The sequence below is a fragment of the Bos indicus genome, chromosome 10 (genome assembly GCF_029378745.1).
Source record: "Bos indicus isolate NIAB-ARS_2022 breed Sahiwal x Tharparkar chromosome 10, NIAB-ARS_B.indTharparkar_mat_pri_1.0, whole genome shotgun sequence".
In the NCBI taxonomy this organism is placed as follows: Eukaryota; Metazoa; Chordata; class Mammalia; order Artiodactyla; family Bovidae; genus Bos; species Bos indicus.
This window is the reverse complement of record NC_091769.1, coordinates 71,270,697-71,296,499: the sequence shown is the minus strand read 5'-3', so window position 1 is coordinate 71,296,499 and position 25,803 is coordinate 71,270,697. Positions and strand designations below refer to the sequence as shown.

General features: G+C 42.0%; 1 protein-coding gene across 2 annotated transcripts in view; it reads right to left on the bottom strand.

The window, feature by feature from the left end:
* DAAM1 (dishevelled associated activator of morphogenesis 1) overlaps positions 1-16,174 on the bottom strand; it is a 191,846-nt gene extending 175,672 nt beyond the window's left edge. Inside the window, exon 1 of one of the 2 annotated variants that reach the window (XM_070797677.1) lies at positions 16,035-16,174. The gene's annotated coding sequence lies outside the window, so the exon portion shown is untranslated. Of the gene's footprint in view, positions 1-15,887; positions 16,012-16,034 lie in introns of those variants that run through there. The other variant, XM_070797679.1, reaches the window with a different exon arrangement.
* Between the last annotated feature and the right edge of the window lie 9,629 nt (positions 16,175-25,803).

Below are 25,803 nucleotides of genomic sequence, written 5' to 3'. Positions count from 1 at the left end.
CCCAGAGTTGATAAAAAGTAATTGGAGGTAGAAAGATTAAACATGAACTGATAACTGATGTAACAGCTCCATATAAGTATACCTATAATATACAGGTTTAATATATTAAACCTATATTAATCATTCTTTGCATTTGGATTTTTGTGTAGGAAATTTTAATAACAAAATTTTTTTGATTGTCATTTTCATTCTACTTGAAACAAGAAAAGTAGTAATGGAAAGCAGTAAGTTTGTGGGGGAGATATTTTTAAAAGATGGGGTAGGTGGGAGGGGGGCAGTGGGAGAGGTCCTAAAGCATACCTTGTGAAATATCATTCATTTTGGGATTTTGGATTTTTCACCTTAATAATCATCAGCAATATACTGGCATAATTTCTGTTATCCAGTATGAAAAGCAGAACTTGAAATGATGCCCCATAATCTTTAGAGAGTGAGTGGAACCTATGAAAATGATGAGCTATCAATCCTATGATTATGTTACATTATATGGTCAAAGAGAGATTATATTGGGTGGGCCTGACCAATTCAGGTGAGACCATAAAATCATCCCTTTCTCTGGCTGATGGCAGAAAAGAAGTGACCTAGAAGAAGAAACTAAATATCCTCTTGTGAACTTCCAATGTAGGCCATGGAAATGTAGGTCTCTAGCTAGGAGCTAAAAGCAGGCACTTCCTGGCCAGCAGTTAGTTTTCAGTCCTTATGTGCTTATGACTCTTTGTGACCCCACGGACTGTAGCCCTCCACGCTCCTCTGTCCATGGGTTTCTCCAGGCAAGAACACTGGAGTGGGTTGCCATTTCCTACTCCAGGGGATCTTCCTGACCCAGGGAGTGAACCTGCATCTCCTGTGTCTCCTGCACTGGCAGGCAGATTCTTTACCACTAGCGCCTCCTGGGAAGCCCTCAGTCCTACAGACACAAGGTAATAACTTCTGCATCCTGAATATTCATTAGGACTGATGTTGAAGCTGAAGCTCCAATACTTTGGCCACCTCCAATACAAAAAGCCCACTCACTGGAAAAGACCCTGATACTGGGAAAGACTGATGGCAAGAGGAGAAGGGGTGGCAGAGGATAAGATGGTTGTATGTCATCACTGACTCAATGAACATGAGTTTGAGCAAATTCTGGAAGACAGTGAAAGACAGGGAAGCCTGGCATGCTGCAGTTCATGGGGTCTCAAAGATTCAGACATGACTTAGCAACTGACCAACAACAACTACCACCAGACAGCTTGGAGGAATCCCCTGAGCCCCAGATGAGAACTGTGGCTTTGGCTGACACATTAGTTTTAGCCTGATGAGACTGCGAGCAGAGAATCCTGGCCACAGCATGCCTAGACTTCTGAGCTGGTGGGGTTTTAAGCTGCTAAATTTGTGGTAGTTCATTATGCAGCAATAAAACTAATGTGTCTGGAAAACCATCGTATACCCAAATAGAACCTAAGTCTACCTCTACACGAGTTTTTGATCCCAATGGCATCAAATGAGTACCTCAACATTCAGCAATTTAACTTTTAATGCAGTGGTTCTGAAATGATCATGAATCCAAATTTGAGAAACCCTGAGTTACATAATCCGTTATAAATGAAATATTCCTTTCCAACATACACAGTATTACAGACAAGATTATATACTTGAGTACTTTTTACAGTGTGACAGCTTCTATAGCAGAAACATTCTGCAAAATAATGGAACAGAACAAGTTTAAAGCAAACTGCAACTAAGCCAAAATCTTAGCTTATCATCACACAGGTATAAAATTTTGCAAACCTGTCTAACCCTTCATGCCCTAGCTCACAATTAAGAGGGATGAGAAAAATATGAGCCATATTTCATTACAAAAAAATGTCATTGTAACAAAGTTTCCCACGGTTCAGGTGGTCCTGAGGAATGATCACAGTTATTCTTTGTCCATGTTATCTATTTAGAGAAAAAATTAAGGTGTACATGAAGAGAGAGAAAAGTAAGGCCAAGATATCATCCTCAAGGTCTAAATTCTAAGGTTTTACTTAGTCTGATTCTTTTTAGTCTTTTTTTTTATATATAAAAGCTTTATTTTGATATAATTCACACCATAAAATTCATTCATTTAAAGAGTTTAGAGGGTTTTTGTATAATTATAAACTGTGTAACCATTATAAATAATTTTAGAACATTTTCATCAACGCTAAAAAAAAATAAAAAGCTGTATTCTGCCTTTTTTTTTAACTGCCATTCTTTCTTTAATATCATGTCATGCTAACAAATTTTTTTCTAATACAAAGCATGGCCATCTGAGACTCAAAATTGGCATTTAGGAGAGAAAAGAGCTGAGGATAAAAGATTGGATCTGCAGGAATAACATACTGGAAAAACTGATTTGAGATTGTAGAGCATTGCTTCCTATAACTGATGCTGGTTACATTCCTTTGAAAATGTGGACATGATCCAAATAAGCAAAACATGAAATTACTTGCCAGTGGAAGCAAAGAATCTTTCATTGGGGAGAGTCTTCACCTATTGCACAACGTAATTTTTTTTATTTCAGAAGCTGAAGATAGAGGATAATCTGAGCTTTATTTAGTAAAACAAGAGTTCTGCATTCCAAAGGGGGAAAGCTGGGATATAAAACAGCATTTTGATATGTTCACATCCAGTATCAAAACATTCTTTACCTGCCAAATGAATAAACAAATGATGCTTTAAGGGGACACTTCCATAGCTTATGAAATAGGCCATACAAGGCTCAGGTACAATATTTTCTCCTTAAACTTATTCACTTGCCTCTGCTATGCTAGATAGATATTTGGATCTAATCTGATTATTCTAAGTAAAATGCAAGTAAAATGAGCCATTTTACTGTATTTCCCACCTCTGATAGTTTACAATGCAGGACTTTAAAGTCCTGAATGATGGCCCATGGCATAAGCCGAGGAAGGAAACCTGCGGCAAACAAATTTGCCTCAATTTTATGAAGCCAGAGACGAGTCTGACAGGAACCTGAGTTTAACTTTGCTGTGAAATATCTAGATGCCGTCTGGAATCTAGATTTTTCTAGAACAGAGGCTAATAAGAGCTTTTACTCCCACCCAGTTTATCCAAGGGCACTCATGGTATTGGCCATTGGGTGCTTTTTGTCTCCTTTGCTTTAAAAAAAAAAAAAAAAAAAGATTAACATGCATATTCAATCACCCCAAGGAAGCATCTTGAAAAGGAGAGAATAACTTTCACAAGTTATCTCAGTACAGTCTACCAAAATATAAAAAACTCGAATTCAGTTCACTTTAGTCGCTCAGTTGTGTCCAACTCTTTGCGACCCCATGAATCGCAGCACGCCAGGCCTCCCTGTCCATCACTCACTCCTGGAGTTCACCCAAACTCTTGTGCATAGAGTCGGTGATACCATCCAGCCAACTCATCCTCTGTCGTCTCCTTCTCCTCCTGCCCCCAATCCCTCCCAGCATCAAGGTCTTTTCCAATGAGTCAACTCTTCGCATCAGGTGGCCAAAGTATTGGAGTTTCAGCTTCAGCATCAGTCCTTCCAATGAACACCCAGGACTGATCTCCTTTACGATGGACTGGTTGGATCTCTTTGCAGTCCAAGGGACTCTCTAGAGTCTTCTCCAACACCACACTTCAAAAGCATCAATTCTTCTGCGTTCAGCTTTCTTCACAGTCCAACTCTCACATCCATACCTGACCACAGGAAAAACCATAGCCTTGACTAGACAGAGCTTTGTTGGCAAAGTAATATCTCTGATTTTTAATATGCTATCTAGATTGGTCATAACTTTCCTTCCAAGGAGTAAGCGTCTTTTAATGTCATGGCTGCAATCACCATCTGCAGTGATTTTGGAGCCCAAAAAAATAAAGTCTAACACTGTTTCCGCTGTTTGGCCATCTATTTCCCATGAAGTGATGGGACCAGATGCCATGATCTTAGTTTTCTGAATGTTGAGTTTTAAGCCAACTTTTTGACTCTCTTCTTTCACTTTCATTAGGTTCCATGTATTAGGTAATGCACACTATACCACACATAAAAGACTTATCCTTTTCATAAATTCAAAGTTGTGGAAAACAAAATATTCATATCAAAACAGATACAAACAAAAAAATGAAAAAAGAGCAGTGCATTTAACCACCCAGCCATCCAGGCCAGCACACCTTTGCAACTATAACCACATTTCCCAAACACAAGGATCTTGTGTTCCTAGCAGTTTTCAGTCCTGGCTAAATATCAGAATTACCATGGGAGCTTTAAGAATCCTGAAGATTGGGCCCAAATCCTAAATTTACTGAATGAGAATCCCTGGGCATCTCATTAAAAAAAAAAAAAAAATACATTTTTAAAGGTTACATTCCATTTACAGTTATTACAAAATACTGGCTATATTCCCCATGTTGTACACACATCCTTGCAGCCTGTCTTATACCCAATAGTTTGTACCTAATACCCACCCACCTTTATATTGCCCCTCTATCCCTCTCCCCACTGGTGATCACTTGTTTTCTACGAGTCTTGCTTCTTTTTTGTTATATTTAGTAGTTGTATTTTTTATAGTTCACAAATAAGTGATATGATAGAATATCTTTCTCTGACTTATTTGACTTAGCATATTACTGTCTTCCAAGTCATCCATGTTGCTGCAAATGGCAAGTTCTTTTTTATAGTTAAGTAGTATTCCATTATATATATACACATCTTCTTTATCCGTGTCCAGCTGTTGATGGACACTTAGGTAGCTTCTCTATATTGGCAATCCTAAACAATGCTGCTACAAACACTGGGGTACGTGTATCTTTTCAAATGAGTGTTTTTGATTTTTTCAGATATATACCCAGGGGTGGAATTTCTGGGTCATATAGTACTTCTCTTTGTTTTTTTGAGAAACTTCCATACAGTTTTCCACAGTAGCTGCATCAAGTCACATTCCCACTAACAGTGTACGAGAGTTCCTTTTTCTCCATATCCTCACCAACATTTGTTTTTGTGGTCTTTTGATGACAGCCATTCTGAAGGATGAGAGGTGATACCAAGGCATTTCTTTAAACCACCATGGAGAATTATGATTCCCAACCAGGATACAGAACCAACAGTGTTTAGGAAGAGGCATGGATCCCTTTAGAAGTCCCGCCTACCCCTCTAAGAAGAGACTTGATGGTTTATGTTTTAACTGAAACTGTGTGCTTCCCTAAGCATTATCGCTGGATTAGTTGCTCAAGGACTGAGCTTGGATTGGTTAATTAAAACTTCACAACACTCTCCCTCTGTACACTGAAACTTGGCCAATGTTTTTCTGGGAGGCAAGGCAAGTTTAAGTGTTGCCAAAGCCCGTTTTTGAGTCGAGTTTTACAAACATTCTTTTTTGAGGGAGAGGGAAAAAAGAGGGGTGGGGGACATCAGTCTGCTGCTAGTTCCTTTCAGAGCTCTTCCCTGACTGCTGATTTGAGATAAACTGTTATTTTTTAAAAGCTTTATTTTTTTTTTTAAGCATCTTGGTCTTTGACTTTTTCTTTTCCCAAAGCCTCATCATCTTCATCCACAGATCACTTTACTGATCCACCAACACAAGCTATGTATTACAGAGTTGTTTGCGCACTAGTTCTGGGGGGCTTGCCCTGACCCAGCATCAGTGCCTCAGAGCCCCCTGTTGTGACCAAGGAAATGTCCTTAAACTATGGCTGGCCTCCCAGGCAGTGGTCATGGAAGAATGAAGAAGTGACCTCGAAGGGTCTGATTCACTGACCTTTTTACCCTGTTCTAACCAACTACCCCCACTCCTGGGGAAAAAAAAAAAAACAACACAGCACGGTAGCTCAGTTTCCCAGATGAATTCTGATTTATCCTTAAATATCCAAGCCTGGTCCAATGTTTAAAATGCCCAGGCCATCCAAAATCTGCCAACTGACTCTCAACTGGACCCAGTTTTGCTCCCCAGGGTACATTTGACAACATCTGAAGACATTTTTGGTGTCATAACTGGGGGAAAAGTTGCTACTAGTGAGTAGAGGCCCAGGACACTAATGAACATCCTTCACACACAGTAAAGCCCCCAACAACAAAGAAGGATCCTGCCTAAAATGCCAATAGTGCTGAGATTAAGCGGAGAAGACAATGGCACCCCACTCCAGTACTCTTGCCTGGAAAATCCCATGGATGGAGGAGCCTGGTAGGCTGCAGTCCATGGGGTCGCTATGAGTCAGACACGACTGAGCGACTTCACTTTCACTTTTCACTTTCATGCACTGGAGAAGGAAATGGCAACCCACTCCAGTGTTCTTGCCTGGAGAATCCCAGGGACAGGGGAGTCTGGTGGGCTGCCGTCTATGGGGTCCCACAGAGTCGGACACGACTGAAGCGACTTAGCAGCAGCAGCAGCAGCAGCTAAGATAAGAAACCCTGGATTGGGTCATTTGCCAGCCCACAGAGCCTCTTACTGCAATTTAATTTGGTTTAAAATGGGGATTGAAAACTCAAACGCCTTCAGGGTCCAAGGAGGTTAAAAAGTATCACACGAACCGGAGTGGTCGTATATGAGGCACTAGGGTTCGGTGAGGCCAGTGACAATCAGAATATAAATGTTAACTAAAGTTATTCCATTTTAAAAAATGACGTTGTGCTGGCCAAATAAAATATGACTGTTGGCTGCATCCATCCTGTGTGCCAATGGTGGTAATCAAATTCTAGTTCAAAGAGATGATCGACTTAAAGAGAACTTGATGGTCACTCAAAGACACCACAGTCTTGCCTCATCCCTTATTATGGAATTTCCTAAGCCCCCAGCCTGGGGAAGACTAGAGGCTGCTCAGTTAAGGAGATTAGACTAGAGATCAGACCTCGAGGGTTTAGCTTCCAGCCAAGAAGAGGGTTTCAGAAACATTGCGCTGAGGACAGGGACTAAGGTTGGAAACTCTGAAAGTAAGAAAACAGAGGTCCCCCTCGCTGATCTCCATTCTAGGGGAACCCAATGGACATTATATCAACATCACACAACACCATGTGAGGTCATTATGTTAGGATGAATTCGTTCTCATAAAATTTTAGAATTTTCACATTGTTTCACAGGTGAGGAAATAGAGGCCCAGGAAAGTTTAAAGGAACTACCAAGATTACCCAAAACTGAACCTAAAATCAAATGGTGTTTCTTTTTCCTCTGTGCAATTGCCAAGCAGCAACCAAAAGAAGAAGAGATTTCATTCAAGGTGTCAAACGTGTTTCTAAACTCGCAACCAACATAAAGAAGTTAGACATAGGTGTTACACTTTCTCAGCATCATCTCCTTTCCCTATTAGAAAAATCATTAATCCTTTCGCCCACAAGCCATCATTTTAATATCTCTTTTCCCCGTAATGGAAGTATTTAAAGCAGGTTAAATCATTCCAGCCCTCCTTTCAGATCAAATTGGAGAGAGGACAGCCAAGTCAGCAATTCGAGCACAAGAAGGAAGCCCCAGTCTCAACAACCCTGTGCGGATGCGTGCTTTCTGCTGGAGGAATTCCTGACCTGAGGAGACAGTATAAACAAAGGCAATCCAGAGGGAAACAAATGATAAGATAAGTGAAGCCCAATAACTCCCTCTATCCTCCCTTCCACCTACTTCCCCCAACTTGTTCCATCAGAAAAACAATCTGAGCTTGGGAGAATTACAACATAAGCCATCTCTTCTCTGCTACCACACATCTCTTCTCTGCTGCCACACATCTCTTCTCTGCTCCTACTTAATTCTAAGTAGGAGGTTAAGGGGCAAGGCCCTTTATAAGGTCGGTGAATGTGTCTCCCCTGGTATGGAACCTGGCCACAGAGGATCACGGTCTCCCTTAGCCCACAGGGAAGCTGTGAGAGAAAAACCAGCAAAGAAGTAGGTCACTGGTCCTTCAGACTCAAATTACAATCCAAGGAGTATAGTAGAAAAAGGTGGCGTATGGAAGAAAGGTAGCTTCAGTCACAGTCTGTAAAGAAACTGGGTCAAACTAAAAAAAAAAAAATACATGCACACACACATATATTCCTTAGCAGAAACTAAGAAAATGTGAACCAAGGCAGCCTCGTGCCTCCTCAATGAATGTCAAGCCCTAAATGGGTCATAGAGGTTTTCTGCTGCTGCTGCTGCTAAGTCACTTCAGTCGTGTCTGACTTGGTGTGACCCCATAGACGGCAGCCCACCAGGCTCCCCTGTCCCTGGGATTCTCCAGGCAAGAACACTGGACCAATCCAATTTCTACTCTTGATTTTAAAATACAAAAATATAATAAAAGGCCTTTGATTCAACATTCTGAGGATACAATGCAGCCTTAGCTACTGGCCTCAATTCCAGCAACATTCATTCCAGACTCTCTCTGACTTTAAGTTTGAATGACCACTGAGTGCTGAGCAGGGAAAGGAGCACCTCTAAGGCAAACAAGGTTGCCACACACAGATGGAACGAGAGCAGAAATGTTGTTGTTTCTTTTCCCACCATCATCCTAAATCAAACAGCCACCACTAATACAGAGTAACTGTAGCAGCATTTATTTTTTAATTCCTAAATCCTTTACCTTGACCCAAACCATATATTACATTTTCTATATCCACCATTTCACTAACTTTCAAGAATCAGAGAATGCACCAATGACCTCTAAATGGTCTAATTTGTCCATTTCATTTCCTTTTTACAATAAGTTTTGTAGTAAATTCTCAAGATTTAGAAGAGTCCCTAGTCTAACCCTTTGTCACAGAACTAGGTACTAAATTAACTTGTGTCTAGACATCTCACTGCTCAGTTTTACCAAAACTCTATGCAACAAATATAAATTTGAGCCTAGACGCATGTGAACAATCTAGTTCACCAGGTGAATGATTCTGGCCATGATCCTTCACTCTTCTTCCAGGGTACAAATCTGCAAAAGCTTTATGGGAGAAGAGCGAAGCCCAGAAAGGGCACCAAAGCACGCACTAATGACTGTGGTCACACCCCTAAGAAAGGGAAAAGATGATGGCTGTGTTTTAGGAAGCTGCCCCTATTCCTGACCCACTCTTCACAGGAGGACACCTGTCAGAAGCAGAAACATAGCTCCTTGGCAAATTGCCAGTGAAGCCCTGCCTCTAACTTATGGGGTCTGAAAAACACTAAAACCCTCATCAGTTCATTTTCTAATATGGGACCATCATCGCCCTTAGTGATGAGGGCTATATGCTGATATATCCACAGGGTCTATCCACTGTCTAGTCTCCTTTGTGACCAGGAGCACAAAGAATTAAAAAAAAAAAAAGTTCCTAGGATTACAGGTGCAGTTGGTGGCTCCAAGAACAGGCAAAACTAACTCATGCCCTTGACCTGGCTTGTACATCACTAACAAAATGAGCTTAGCCAGTAAGCCAGAATATGAGAACTTATCTCAAAAAACAGAAGATGGGCATCTGCATTGCCCAGATAATACCCAAAGCTCAGATCTAGACTATCTACACTTGGAAATCTAAATTCAGACACTCCATCAGATGGGCAATGTTTGCCAATCATACAGCAGGTTTGTTTCCTACCACTGCCCTCCCCCCCCCGCCCCAGAAATAAAGATGACAAAGACCAGTTTAATAGGTGACCCTAACTGTGTGCCCAGCAGAAACGGGAACCTTCAACTCTGATCCTGGTGCAATTTATGGAACAGAAAGAGCTCGGGCTATTAGTAAAGGTGAATGACATACTTAGGAAACCTAACAAGGTGAATTTTAAAAATTCTTCTGAAATTAATGTCTGTTGAATGAATATTATGTTTGAGCAGCTTAAGGGCTAACAAGCCTTTTGCTTTCATTTTCCTTTCCTGGCAATATGCTGTTAGGGCCTAACTTCCCTATTATTTCCCTAAATGACACAATTTGTATTTTATTCAATAGTCTTCATTAAATATTGTCAATGTGGCAAAATATCCAGTGTTAAGCCAGAAGTAAGAGATCTATTGTAAGTCAGGAAATCACACCAACATTGGAAATTGAACTTACTTCCCTAGTTTTTCCACATTTAATTCACAATAGTGGCTATGGTTTAAAAGAACTGCAATTGTATATTTGGCACCAAATTTGCTCCACTGTAAAAATAAGCCTCTTTTCTAAGGTGAGGGTTCGGAAAAAGGCTTAATATCTAAGCATGTGTGCTAAGTTGCTTCAGTTGTGCCTGACTCTGTGACCCCATGGGCAGTAGTCCGCCAGGCTCCTCTGTCCATGGATTCTCCAGGCAAGAATACTGGACTGGGTTGCCATGCCCTCCAGGGGATCTTCCTGACCCAGGGATTGAACCCACGTCTCTTATGTCTCCTGCACTAGCAAGCAGGTTCTTTACCACTAGCACCACCCAGGAAACCCATCTAAGGATAACCAACATTAGATGACATGTTTGACTACTGCTCAAGTTTTCATTATTTTCTTTTCAAAAGAGCTTTCACCATAAATATTAAAAGACAACAGGGAGTTGGGAAGCTAAGAAATTATGGGAGTCTTAAATCTCAAAACAGGTTTCTATGGCCCTGCTCTGAGTGAGAAGGGCTTTCTTCAGATAAAAGATTCAACCCACTGAAAAGTTATCTCAGGTAACAAGAGGGTTTAACGCATATAGATTCAGAGATGGCAGGTAAAAGCATTTCCTTTTTCAAGTAATTTGCCAATCATTCACAAAGCAAAAAGGAGAGAGTTCAAAAATTCTTATCATTCAAATACACAAATGCAACATTCCTAATCTCATGTAACATTTTTTGTTCCAGAAAATCAGACTCTAAGAAACTTTTAAGTCAATAGGCAGTTTTAGTCTCAATCGACCTTATTTACTGTCATTGACCCCCGCACTGTTTCTAAATCAAAAGACACAAAGGAAGTTGTGACTCCTCCTACTCAGTGGAGAGAAAACCCGAGGCAAGGCAATAATGTGTGTGCGAGTGTGCGTGCAAGGGGGGAGGGGTGGAGGTAAAGAATTAGAAGCCTGGGTCCCTAATCGGGTCTGGCAGTTACTAGCTGTGTGAGTTCAGTGAGTTTGTGAACTTCTTCATGCCTCAGTTTCCTCAACTATAACACGGTGATAACAGTACCTACCCACTACAGCTGTGAAAGAGGCCATGGTAAAGCTCAAGAAAAGTATTAGCAAAGGCCTGACCCCAGCTTAGCACCTCACATTGCTTGACTGTTAGTATCACATTAGCTGTGACTATTTTTGGCTGTGTGGTCAGGCTGAGGGCTCTTAAGGAGGAAGGTGCCACGGATGGTTGTGAAAATGGAGAGCGAGGCAGGGAAGGCTTCCCAGAAGCTGGAACTGAGAGGGCAAGGAGAATTCAGATGCTCAGATGAGGGGAGCCATCATTGCAGAAAGTCATAGATGGGATAAAAGCCAGGAGTACTTAAACATCCACAGGGACAATAAGCTCACCAAGGCTGAGGGTGTATTTGGTGACCTCAGATTAATGGGCAGGGGTGGGGCAGGCTCTATGTGCTCGTTGGTACGCTCCTAGGATTTAATCAAATCATTTTTAGACATGTGTCCCGTGAATGCAAACTCATTCCAAAATGCTTATTTCTCTGTTTTTGGAACAGTGGAGATGCCAGAAAATACAAAGGTAAACACTTTTTTTTTTTTTGCTGCGGAAATAGTCTGCTAGAGTGGAATGTAGGTCACCCAGATCCACTTGCATCTCATCTTCAACTGTCCCTCTTTCAGTGGGGCCACGGAGTAGCAGCTTGAAGGAAGGGAGAAGAGGGGCACTTCAGATCCATCCTTCAACTCCAATCTATCAACCCCTCAACCACTCCAAACACATCCTTCAAGAGAGGTATCCTTGGACAGCCAGCCCCAGCCTGCCCCACCAACCTATAGACACAGTCCTCCTTACAAGTTCTGAAATATTACCTATGCAGCAGTCGCCTCTAAACTGTGCTCTCAAATAGACCAAACTACTATGATCTGATGCTCTAAGTGTTTAAGATACATATACTCACTTAAAAGATTCCCTCCATTACCAAGTTAGACATTTTGATACCAAAATAAGTGACAGGAGCTCACATTCCTTATCCAAAGGAAAAAAAACCACAAAAAAGAAGGACTTTTGTTTTGACTGGGGCCACCTATAGAGATTAAACAAGTTTGCTATCCTAAATGGGCAAAGTTGCTTTGTTTCCTGCAATACTAGAATAGACTTAACACTTAGAAATGCCAGGGGCATGATGCGAAGCCAGGGAAGGCCCCCACAGAAGTTACCACCTCTGTGATTATTTCCTGAACCAAACACCTAAGGATATCAGTGGTACCAAGTTTTGTTGGAAAAGCTTGTTCCCCCTGATCCAACAGCTGTAAGTTTTTAAGTAATTTCACAGAAGACCTCAAGATTCTCAAGCCAAAGCCACTCTTTATACAATCCCCCAAATATTTACAAAATGAAACACTTTCAGTCTTAACTATGTTTTATTTGTAAACACCTTATTTGTTCTGATGACCACAGTATCAACAGTAAAAGCAGCCTTTTAAACAAAGTAGCTCAAATAAAACCACACACAGAGAGACACACCAATTCTTAACACCCAGAGGCGTGTCCACAAAGCAAGAAAGTCAGGATTCAAATTCCTTGGCACCTACTCACTGAGCTCCTGTAAGCACCACCCAAGGACATGGCCCACTGCAACCTCTTTACTATCACATCTCCTCACTCATTTACACTTCTGAAAACCCACAGAATGCAAATTACTGGACAATAACTGAATGCTACAAATACTGGGCAAATGTCTTTACCCTGTTCTCCTCTCATATCAGCAGTCTGAATAACTTACCCTGTTCATAGAATAACGCCACCCCAGATGAGCGACCTATTGTCCACCTTTCTACTTAATGGTGCTTCTGGGGGGTCACTCATGACCTAGTAGAAGTCTCTAGGTATCTTTGCCTTGGTCTCTCTCCCTATTCTCCTGTTGTACACCTCCTGGGAAAGTTATCTGGGCCAAGGACAGTACAACAGAGAGAAATTGAGAAATGTCTGATTTGGGGTAATAAGAAGTGTATTAAGAATTATGGGGGTGGGGGGTAGTCTGTGAGAGAATATATCCCAAAAGCAAACAGTTACAATTCAATTATTTCAAACACTTGGAAGGCCTTTTATGCCTCAAGTCACATGCTGCACAGGAGTTCTGGTTTACGCTGAGATGAAACTGCTTGACAGAAAACTAAGGACTGTTACAACTGGTGACAAAACTATCAGTGGAAAGAATATAGATCTTGGATCTCCAATCATGTTCTACAAATACTTATAAAACACCTGCCAATGGCCAAACACTGCTTTAATTGCTGGATACGCAGGGATAGATTAGACAAAGACTCTGCTCTCAAAAGACCCTCTGAGTGGGAAAAACCCACAAACGGTGGGATTGTTAACAGCATTACAGGGAATCAAGAAGTGAGATAATTGAAGGCAATTGTAGTTTGTAGTGAAATATCAGTGCAGTGAAATTTCTGATACTCTTTCCTCATGGGGATGTAACCACCTACTTAAAACCAGATGATGAATGTCAACCGCCTGGCACACAGCATCCCCAAGCATTTACCTGCACGTGAATGCACATGCATTGATGCTAACAGATATACACATACCCCTTAATTGCAATATCTGTGATAATACACTACCGTATGAAATGAAAGCAGAAGGTAAGCAAAATGTATAGCTCAATTACTCTTAATGCAATTAAATTACCAATAACTGCATTCAACGAGAATCTAAAAAGTCAAAACCTAAACAATTCTACAATAAAAAGATAAATAGACATCCAGGTACTGGGATAATAGTAATAACAGTAGAACTAATATTATAAATATTAATATAGCTGCTTTGCCCACTTTGAAGGATTACCATGAGACCCAGGCTATTTTGCTATACAAGTAGGGCTCAGATATTAACCCGATGTCACAGTGTCAAAAGCTGGGCTTAAATTCTCATCTTCAGATTTCTCTGAAAAAAATAAAAGACAACGAACAACTCCTTCCTAGAGTCACAAGACTTTATACTGAAATCAACTTTAGGAAACACTCTATGCTGCTTTCCCCAGGTCAACAATGACTGAGGTCCCCAGAGGCAGAGGGTTCACCCCAGAATGGGGAAGCCAGTAATGCCAGAGCAGAACTCAGGCTTCCTAGATCCCAACCCTCTCAAGGATCTGAATCCTCTAGGCAGGCTTTTAGATTTCATTAGAAACACATGGGATAGCAGTGACTTCCAGAACTCAATTTCAGTCATTACTTGTCCCTAGAATTGCACTTAGGGCAAATTGAGGACCTTTACTGGTAGCCAGGGAGCTCTCTTCACGCATGACAGAGAACTCCCTCCTTGAGAAAGCTGTTCCCAACACTATTACATATGTTATTAGGAAAATGAAGCAGCTAGAGTGAAAGAGTAAAGAGATCTTTTGGTTGTAATTTTCGGAGTCTGCCTTAGGACAAAGGCTCTTAACAGCTTTTTCTGGGGATGGAGCTGGAGAGACCAGGTATGGGCTTGACAGAGGGAAAGGGGTCTAAAAATTGTATTCAAGCTATTTACAGGGAATAGAGAGAGCCAGGACTGTGAAACCGGTGACCAGGAGAGAGCAGCTGGGCCCAGGGCGAGCATCTGACCACACCTACTGGCCACGCCCTCCCAGCTGCCCGCAGGGCCACGACGAATTGAAACAGCAGTGGGAGCAGTTAAGATTCCGACGGCAGGAGTCGCCATGGCAACAGGATTCGTCTTGCAGGCAAACTCCGCTTCAATTCACCAGGTCCTTCCCGAGCCTCGGGAAACTACTAGCTCAACGGGAGCAAAACGGTCATGGGTGGCATTTACTCTTAATGCTCTCCTTGAGCATCCTGGAGATGGGGGGCGAAGGGTGAGGGGCTCGGTAGTGAACGACGGTTGGAGTGTATTCGATTCCTGGGTCCACTAAAATATTTTATAGGCACGAGAGGCAGAATACCCCAATCGCAGGCTGAGAGCAACTTGAGAACAGAGCCTTTAGCAAAGGTTTGATGAATGAGTAAGAGAAAGGATAAGGCTGCTAGGGAAAGGAAGTCCAGAGGACTTTATTATATAGAGTTCTTGGGCTTCGCACACGTCTCCATGCGAATCACGAGCAGTTGGATTTTCATCACTAGCTGGGAAAACCGATTACCCAGCCCTTCTGTTCCACTGCGACTCGTATCGTTAGATTATTCAACTCTCCCCACCGCTTTACCACGGCCCAGGCAGCGCTCCGGGCAGACTCTTCGTCCTAGCTCAAGTGCTCCTGGTCGAGGGAGCCATCAGTGCAAGGGGCACCAAGGTGTGCCCTACCCAAAGGGACGGGGGGCTGGATCGCCCTGTGGCGCCTCGAACCCGGTCCGCAGGCTGCGCAGCCTCCCCTCGCCGCTGTCCGCAAACACCCCTCGCTCCTTCCGCAACGTGGGTTTCCCTCCTCTTTCTCGTTTGAGACCTTGAGCTTCCAACTTCGCCTAAATTACAGTCACCCCATCCCTTTCCAATGAGTCTTGAGGCGAGGGTACCCGGGATAGCGGGGGTTCTGCTGGGACGCGAACGAGTAAATGAGTCCCGCCTCTTCGGTTACCACTCTAACAAGCCTACCTCGGGATTCTCCCTTCCAGAGCCTCCCGGGCCAGCAACTCCCTACAGTAGCAGTGCCCGAAGCACCCAGCAGAGGCCAAGAGCCCCAGAGCCCCAGCGTGTCATCGGCAAGGCGGCGAGTGGTACCCTGCTGGCTCTCTTGGCATCCAAGCGCCTCAGAAAGAAAGAAGGGAGGCAACTCCGTCCTCGGGGAGCCTTCCCCCGGGCTCGCCTTGCTTTGAGCCGCGCTTGCAGCCATTTTCCCAAACCCAGCTTGGCAGCTGGGAGCTGTCTAGGTCCTGTTCCCACCCAGACCCAACCTGAAGGACGGGTTTAATATTTACCTACTGGCCCGGGAGCTCCGGGAAGGCAGCGGGAGGGCGCGCTGCGAACCCAGCACCGGGCCGCGAAGAAGCGCGCCCACCCCCGCGCCACCGCGCGGTGCCTCTTAATGAATGAGTGCGGAGGGCGACGCGGCACGTCCCCCTTACCTGAGCAGCCCCTGCATGCTGAAAAGGCGGCTCTGCGCTCCGGGTACAATGGGATCCGGTTAAACAGTTTCCTCCACAGCCGCTCGTAGGTTACCAACTCGCAGGTGACATCACCCTCTCCTCGCCTGATAGGATACAATGTGGCGCCCACTGCGCATGGACTCCCGGGCCGGGCCCGTGTACTCCTGGGAATCGTAGTTCACACTCCACAAGCAGAGCCTGGATAGCTACGCTCCTGAGGTTCTGGAAACTACACTTCCCAACAAACTCCGGACCCTCTTCGTCCCCGCCCCTATTCCCGCCCACTCCGGGACCCGCCCCCTCCCCGCCCTCTAGCCTTGCTGTAGTAGCGGTGGTCGCTCAGGAGCCGAGTTGCAGGCTGCGCGGGCAAGAGTTGGGGGGGAAGCTCCCTGAGGTCGTGTCCTTTGACTTGACCTCCTCTAGGCCCCGTGCGGTCTCTGAGGGACCAGCGGGGTCCAGGCTACTGCACATCAGCCAGGCAACTCTGATCAACCCAGCTCTATTGGCCCCAGCTGGGAAGAGATTAAGCCTTTCACTGTCTTCCCTCTGCGCAGCAACTAATGAATAGGACACTCTGGTTTCTGGGTTAAATGCGGTCCTGGAATTCCCCATGTCCCGGACGATGAAGGACGCTGACCCCGAAGGAAAGAAATCTCCTCGTGCCCCACTTGGTACAAATCACCTGCCTTCTCTTTCCTTCTCCCATTTAACGGAGTCAGGGTGACCAGCCAGAACTCGGGGAACAGCTTAGTCGGCTGAGCTGACAGAATAACGCAGGGTGTCAGTAATAAAAAAATGCAGTGTAACAGACTAGATAGTCGCCGCAGCCCTCCGTCAGGGAGGCTGCTGCTGCTGCAGAGATAATACTATCGCGCAGCCATGCTTTTGTTCTTCTCTGCAGCAGACTTCCCGCTCTCATGGCTCTGAATTCACAGGAAGACAACATCCTTGCCTGAAGTTTTAATAAATAACACATATGTATACATGTACTCTTAAATGCACACACTTTCCCCTCAATTTATATACCATACTCTTCAAATTTTTGTACGACTTCAGCCAAACAACACATCATGCTGTTCAGGAATTACTGTGATATTAATAACCTATATGTTTAATTAAAAGTAAGCAAAAGGTATGTAGAATTCTGAACCTTCAGGAAATTTTTATTTTTAATATGTATTTTTTTCCATGGCACTTTACATTACTCAATGATCACCAAACGTTATGAAAAATTAACATTGAGAGCAAATCTCTAGGTGTCTTTTTAAACGAAAAAAAAAAAAAAATCAATACATCCAGTTATTCCAGTTGTAAAGGTAAATTGTAATGACATTCAATATCTTAGTCACATTTAAGGATTAGTGCACACCCCTGTTTCCACTAGCAGAATGTCTAGAAGACCACGGTTTGTGGGGAGAACAAAAAAAAAATTCACAAAATTTCAAACAATTCTCTACCTAATTGTTGTTGAAAGTCTTATCACTCTTATTTTCTCATATCATTGTGCAAGAATAATGGGGTTCAAGAGAAAAATATTCATGGAACTAATTGAGAATCTCAGGAAAAAGAAATGTTTTGTTTTTCTGAGGGAGAGATTCTAGCACTAAATTTTGATTTTCTTTTAACAAGCCAATTTCTTACACCAGACACATTTTTCTCCACTGAAGGAAGATGACTTTGAGTATTGCTCTCCTGTTCTGAGCTATTCCACCCATTCCAAATATTGTTTTACATGGAACCTAGACAATACAAATGTTCCATTGGCCAACAGATCAAGAGTACAATCAGTGATATTCTAGCTAATGGGTAGACTTAATGTATTGAAGTTCATTGTGGGGAAATATTCAGAAAGAAACTTGACCTGGGAGGATTCTTAAAGCTCTCCCAATCTTGTCACTGTGTAAAGCTTTTAGATGGAAATATAATCATTGAGCCTGAAATTTATTTAGTCAAACTGGATGTGGAGATTCTTTATAAGGCAAGACTTAGCCTTACAGATAAAAGTCTATTACAGTATTGAGATATACTCTGAGGAGTAACTCTACAGGGTAAATCACCCTTCAGCAGGTTCTCTTTGGTCTTCAGTAATGAAGGAGAGGATGAAGTCTGCCTGAAGAAAAAATTCCATTCTCTATAGCAATTAATATTATAGGGATGTGCTGTATTACATATATCATTTTTCTATGTAAAGGACATCATACACACTAGATTATAAGCACAGAAATGTGTGGATATACATGTGAGTTGCCCTTACTATTAAATAGATATAAATATAGATAATAAATACTGAAAGCAAGCCATTATGTTTGGAAGCATTTTGCTATGTGTGATGAATTTGAACTGATCCCTGCACACTATTTCATTGGTAACCAGGGGAAACAAAGATGGCTCTTCAGCATCAGAAATGCAATCTGTGGATCTGGAACCAGAGGAAGCTTAACAGCATCTATGCAGACAGAAAGGAAACCCACCCCCCGCCCCAACACACACACACACATTCACATAAACTCATTGTGTGTATTTCTTTCTAGATAAAATAGTCTCATCAGCCATCAGAAACACCCACTCTGTGTAGCTTAATTTATGCTCTCAAATGAGTTTTTTAAACTTTTTTCTTTTCTTTTTAAAGGACTGCTATTATTTCAGAATGATCTTATGAAAGGCTGCGTCTTGTCCAATAATCATTACCTATTAATTAAGAACCCACAGGACCACGGAGAATAGATTTAATTGACCATCTACAGAAGAAGGTAAGGGAAAGGCACCCTGGTATGTTTTGCTCATCATTCAGAATATTTTCTCTCGGTAATGGTTACAAGGTTTTATTCTAGATGCTGGGTTTTAGATAAGGGAGGAAGTGAGATATCAACAGAGAAAGAATTTGAAGTTTGTAGCCCTGCATGTGTTTTCACACAATAGCTTGGTGTTTTGCAACAATTGAGGTTGGGTACTAAGTCCAGGTTTGGGATCTTGCCATTTTGCCACTTTTGAGCTACCTGACTTTCTTTCATGTTGCTATTTTCTCTGAGTTTCAGTTTCCTTATTTTTCAAATGGAGCTAATGGTAAACTTACTTCACAACATTTTTTTTAGCGATTGGGTAAGACAGATAAAAACACTTTTCAAATTGAAAATAACTATACAAATGCCAGTTCTTGTTATTATTCGCAATTTTCTCCTGACGGTTATTTCAGAAATGTCAGCCCCAATTATGGAACAAGTTAATAAGAACCTAGTTAATTATTAGAAATTATACAGTGTGCACATATTATTTCAGTAATTTGCCAGTTGGCCAAATGTTCTTTGAGTAAAAAAATATGAAATCCACATTAAACAGTGCTAGCCCTCAGCTTGCTTTCTTATACACACCTTGTCCTTACACAGCATCCAGCTAACTTCTGTATCCCAGGTCGTCTTCCCCGAACTTCCCAGCCAGGAGAAGCACTGCTGGAAGACCAAAGGTAGGAGGAAGGGAGAAGACAGGGTGTTTCGTTACCACCACAAAGTTGCACTTGGGTGATGTTTCTGGCAGCTGCAGCAGCATTTTCCACTTTGGACTGGTTCAGTGTGGTTCCAGCTTCTTCCAGGTCACTGTGCCTTTGTTAATGCCATCTTCTCCAATTGTACCTCCAGCCTACTGGTGGGGGTAGCTTCCTGCTGTTGCTAATCTTGTTGCCTGTTTGTCTTCTCAGACCTTCTATCACCAGTGTGACCAATTCCCTGTACTGTATTATCTGTTTTAAATGTTTAGAATGGTTTTTGTTTTTGTGGTGGAACACAACTCATATACTCATGTCTTAGTTTAAGTTCTTTTAGAGGCAGGCAACAGAAACTTGCAAACAGGCCAGTTTGCAAAATAATGAAGGTATTAAGCTGTATTCAAAGGATTGAACAACCAAGGCTCCACTGAAGAGCAGGAGCCAGACCAGCTCTGGGAACCCCAACAGTGGTGGTTTTGGACCTTCTTTCCAGAGCACTGCTCTAATAGCCCCCAGTCTCTGTGTCTCTTTGTTCCAATTTTCAAATTGCTGAGAAAAACTGGTTGCCCTGTCTCAGAGCGACTGTCCCAGACTTAATTATCTACAGCAGTAATTCTTCAAGGAGGGCCCCAGATCTGCAGCATTAATGTCACCCGAGCACTTGTTAGAAATGCAAATACTAGTGCCCCACCCACAGATCTACTGGAAAAGAAACTGTAGGGCTGGGCCCCACAGTCTGTTTTTTGATACGTCCTCAAGCCTATTCTGACACTCAATGACAGTTTTCAAGCCATTTGTCTATAGCAAAGATTACAAGATCGTGTGGCTCAGATGTGATTACTCAGGGCCTATCCCTGTGTGTCTGGGAGTCTTCCCAGAGAGGAAGCAGTGTTGTGAACTTGGCCGCCACCCCTAAGAGGCGTCAGGGGAAGCTGGTAAATCTGTCAAGATCTTAAGGATAAATTTTGATTCTTCCTGAGGGAGAGGACTTTGTAGCATTCTGAACCAACTGAAATCAATTTATTCACTGCAGAGGCATTTGAAAAAGATTCGTTTCACTCTGAGAATTCAGAAAAGCTGAAAAACCAGCACTGGGGCAGGACAAGGGGGATGGAATCTTATAAAAAATCTAAGAATACTAACAATAACGTCAGCCCACAGTAACAGAAGATATGAAAATAGTTCCAGTAACTCAAATTCTCTCCACTGCAGTCTCATCTGAACAGTTCCTGGGAATTCAGAAACAAAAACTGTTTGACTCTCTTAGCTGCAATCCCTGTATCACCTTCTTTATAATTGGTTTACCCTTAGTCCATCTATGAGACCTACACTTTTCAATTCTGTACCACTGGCCCCATGTGGCTATTTAAATTTATATTAATTAAAATTAAATAAAATGTAAGCGATCAGTTCCTCAGTCACAATAGTCACATTTCAAGCAATGAAGTCACACATGGCTAATGGATATCATATTGGACGCTTCGGAAACAGAGCATTCTCATCATTTCAAAAAGTCCTATTGGACACCACTGCCCTAGACTTTTACCTCACGAATTTTCAGATCATGCTGAAATCTACCCTTCCCCCCATCTTTTCCAGGTCAAATTCCAGGCAGAAAGAATGAAAAAGTGAAAGAGAAGGGGAAAAAAATCTGATTGTTCCAGTTCACCATTATAAGCCACATCATAGTATATATCACTGCCCACCATGAAAAAGGCATTTGGCAGAACAGAAAAATGGCCAAAAATCTTGAATAGGTACCACACACAACTGCCCCCTTCCCAACATCCAAATGGTCAATAAACATATGAAAAGATACTCAAATTAATTACCCACCAGGGAAATATAAAGACCACAATGGGGATGCTACTGCAGATTCATCAGATTGGTTAAAATTAAAAGCACTAATTATATTAAGGATTGGCAAAGATGAGAAGCAACTTAAATCTCACGTAGCCAGTGAAAGTATAAATTTGTATAATTGCTTTGAAAAACTCTTTGTTAGTAATCACCAAGAGTGAACACTCACATACTTGATATAGCCCAGCAATCCACTCCTAGAAATATACCCAACAGAATTGCTTATATACGTATGTTCATAACAAGACACATATTTCAATATTCACAGCAATGCTATTCAGCCCATGGTTGCTATGCAATGTTTGGGATATACTTATATTAAAAATATTCTTCATTGTTTGCCTGAAATTCAAATTTAACTGAGAGTTCTGCATTTTTATTTACCAAATCTGGCAATCCCATTGTATAATCTCAAACTGGAAACAGCACAATTGTTCACCAAATGTAGAATGCATAGATACATCGTGGCACAGACACATAATTAATGCTATGTAACCGGAGTCAGCAAACTTTTTGTGTAAATGGCTACATAGTAAATACTTTTCAGGCTCTGTGGGCTATATGATCTCTGTTACAACTACCCAACTCTGCCACTGTAGCTTGACAGCGGCCATAGATGTAAATTGAAGAGCACAGCTGTATTTCAATAAAACTTTATTGACAACCACAGTCAGCTGGCCTGTAAGAAATAGTTTTACAGGCTCTCCAGAAATGATAGTGAATGAGTCCTGTCTCCATGTAAGAATATGAATGAACCTCACAAAATTAACACTGAGTCAAAGAGCATATACTGTATGATTACATTTACATAAAATTCAAAAACAGGTACAACTAAGAGTGGTATGAGAGACGAAATAGTAGTATCTTCAGGAGATAGTAAGAGGAAAGAGAATGAAGAAAGTCTCTGGGATGTTGGTAGTGTTCAAAATTTTTCTGAGTTATACGAGTATTTCACTTTGTGAAAATTCACCATACTGTATACTTACAATTTGTGTGTGTTTGTATATGTGCATTATATGAAAATAAAATATTAATACTTATATAAATTAAAAACTAGGCCAAATTATCTCAACATCATGCCCATAAGAAATTATTTTACAAATTCTGGTACCCATGTCTTTTGCTTATCCCTAATTACAACAGGAATTCATGTTCTTTGTAGAGACTTTTCAAAATATTGCTACTTAAGGTGATAAAATCTCCCATAGGCCTACAAACTAGTGAGAAAGATTAACATTTCTTTCCCTTGCCCTTCTTCTCTTTCAAAGTCAGGGTCATTTTATTTTACAAATGGCTTACTTTATTTAAAAAATTATACCTTGGGCATTCTCTATGTCATTGATTTTTTATGTTTTATCATGTGAAAGTAACCATTTTTTATTTAATTAATCACCTGTTATAGAATAAATCATTTCCAATTTTTTTATATTATCAGTAACTGTGATGTACCTAATAGTTCAGTTGTACCCATCCATGATTACATCTTTAGGAGTAGATATACAGCATAGGAGGCTATAAAGACTTTTCATGCTTTTGATGCCAAACTGACCAGATACATGTTGTTATTATTTGTTGATATTATGGTTGATATATCCTATGAGCCCACATAGTTCTGGTAACCTCTCTGAAAGACCTCAATCATATCCTGAAAGCAATTTAAACTCTTTGAGACAAAGTCTAATCATGCTAATTGGGTGGTTGAAGGAACTTCCATAGGAATGAATGTCCAGGGGAAAGTGAAGTACTTCTGTGTTCACAGTTAACTGACCTCTAGGATTTGCTAGGTGTATTCATTTGCTCAAGATACATAAGTGAGTACCACAGACTGGGTGGCTTAAACAACAAAAATGTATTGTCCCAGTTCTAGAGGCTAGAAGTTTAAAATCAAGGTGTGAGAGGTTTAGCCCCCTCTGAGAACTGTGGGCTCCAAAATCACTGCAGATAGTGACTGCAGCCATGAAATTAAAAGACGCTTACTCTTTGGAAGGAAAGTTATGACCAAGCTAGACAGCATATTAAAAAGCAGAGACATTACTTTGCCAACAAAGGTCCGTCTAGTCAAGACTATGGTTTTTCCAGTGGTCATGTATGGATGTGAGAGTTGGACTGTGAAGAAAGCTGAGCGCCGAAGAATTGATGCTTTTGAACTGTGGTGTTGAAGACTCTTGAGAGTCCCTTGGACTGTAAGGAGATCCAACTGTCCATCCTAAAGGAGATCAGTCCTGGGTGTTCATCAGAAGGATTGATTTTGAAGCTGAAACTCCAATACTTTGGCCACCTGATGCAAAGAGCTGACTCATTTGAAAAGACCCTGATGCTGGGAAAGATTGAGGGCAAGAGGAGAAGGGGACGACAGAGGATGAGATGGTTGGATGGCATCACCGACTCAATGGACATGGGTTTGGGTGAACTCCTGGAGTTGGTGATGGACAGGGAGGCCTGGCATGCTGCGGTTCATGGGGTTGAAAAGAGTCGGACACGACTGAGCGACTGAACTGAATTGAACTGAGAACTGTGAGGGGGAGGATCTATTCCAGGCCTCTCTCCTTGGCTTGTAGATGGCCATCTTCTCCCCATGCTTCTTCATTTCATCTTTCTCTATGTGTGTCTGCCCCTGTGTCCAAATATCTACTTTTCCTAAAGACACCAGTCATATTGGATTATGGGGTTACTCTGATAAACTCTCTTTAGCTTGATTACTTCTGTAAAGACCTTACTTATACATGAGGCCACATGCTAAGGTACTGGGGGTTAGGATTTCAACACAAGAATTTTTTTTCCCTTTGAGGTGGGAAATGGGAGAACGCAATTCAACACTTAATACTAGGTAAACCAGAATAAGAGAAAACTGGCATTATCAATCTCAATTCTAATGTTATACCCCAGTGTGCTTCCTAGATGGTACTGCTGCTGCTGTTAAGTCACTTCAGTCGTGTCCGACTCTGTGCGACCCCATAGATGGCAGCCCATCAGGCTCCTCTGTTCCTGGGATTCTCCAGGCAAGAACCCTGGAGTGGGTTGCTATTTCCTTCTCCAGTGCGTGAAAGTGAAAAATGAAAGTGAACTCGCTCAGTCGAGTCCGACTCTTAGAGACCCCGTGGACTGCAGCCTACCAGGCTCCTCCGCCCATGGGATTTTCCAGGCAAGAGTACTGGAGTGGGGTGCCATTGCCTTCTCCGCTAGATGGTACTAGTGGTAAAGAATCCCCCTGCCAATGCAGGAGATGTGAGACACAGGTTCAGTCGCTGAGTGAGGAAGATCCCCTGGGGGAGGAAATGGTAACCTACTCCAGTATTCTTGCCTGGAGGATCCCATGGACAGAGGAGCCTGGCAGACTACGGTCCATAGGGTTGCAAAGAGTCGGACATGACTGAAGCGACTTAGCACTTAGCACACACATGTTATAGTCACATAAATTTTAAAACAGTTGAACACCTGATTAGGCAATACAGATAGGATCAAAACCCTGAAGACAGCAAACTGAAACTCCTCAAATAATAGAAACAGAAAATACAGAGTGGTTCCTGCATCACGTGTGGAAGCCTTGATATTGACTCTTTCTAGCTTTGAAGGCTGACATCTTGCCTCCAGGTACCCAGTCCTGTCACTTTTGATCAAGAATTCTCAGATGAAAATTCACGGACTTTCCAATGGTAAAAATTATCTTGCCATACACTTTAGACAAACCAGCCCGAGTTAGCTTTCAAAATATCCCCTACTGAGTGTGTCATACAATTTTCATTTTCTTTTTCTCTTTAAACATCAAGTCTCTGCATGGGCTCTTAAATGGGCAGTTCATGTGTGGCAAATTGATCTAAAAGATGGGCTGGGTGTTCTTCGGAGACAAAGAATTCTGTTTACTTTTATTGGTTTTGTAACTTTCCTCATTGGGAATTATCCTGGCAGATACATTCTTCTTTGTAGCTGAAATATTACAGCTTGCAGGATTTATGTAAGAGCCTTGTTTCACAGCAGGTTGTGCTGGCACTTAGGCACTGGATTTGGAGATTAGGGATGACTTTAGTCCTGTATTACATGAGAACCTTGTGATGTGGAATTTCTCATGGAAAGCCACACTTCAATACAATATGTCACGGCATATTATCTTTGTGAGAGTATTTTCTCTTCACCAAACTGTGATTGTAACCTTTTCTCTCGGGTTGTCTGTGCCCTCTCCCTGTGTCTCAAGCTCCTAAGATAATATTTGGGGTTGTCAGAAGACCAGCCACCCAGTTAAAGGGAGGAAAGGAGATATTGGAATGCTTTATTCTGGCTTTGCTTTCCTGCAAGTGACAGGTTTTCTTCTCTGGGATTTATGTTATTGTTTCAGAAAATTATACTTATTTGAACCTAAACATAGTTAAAGCAAGTAAAATATGACCCTGTTACTTTTTAGTTGTATAACAGTGA